Genomic DNA, 323 nt, shown 5'->3' on the forward strand with positions numbered 1-323 from the left:
TATCACAGAAGTTCGTAAATGCAGTTATTGTATGCTAGCAAATACAGCCATCAGGGGTCACAACAAAGTTCTATAAACACCAAGTCATAATGTTTACAGTCTTTCTGTCGATGGCTCTGATTGGTTGTATTCGCTGGCTTACAATCCAATCAAATCGCGCTGCATTCCGTGACAAGAAGGGCGGCTATTGCATTCAAGGTAAAAGCCGAAGGTAGTAATAGTTTGACATTGTGAAAATGTTTCTTGCTCCATTTGTGTTGACATGAAAAGAAAAATATTTGGATTGTGTACTAAAGATATGAAATGTAACATTCGTGCGTCTT

This window comes from Lottia gigantea (assembly GCF_000327385.1).
Source record: "Lottia gigantea unplaced genomic scaffold LOTGIsca_81, whole genome shotgun sequence".
Taxonomy (NCBI): Eukaryota; Metazoa; Mollusca; class Gastropoda; family Lottiidae; genus Lottia; species Lottia gigantea.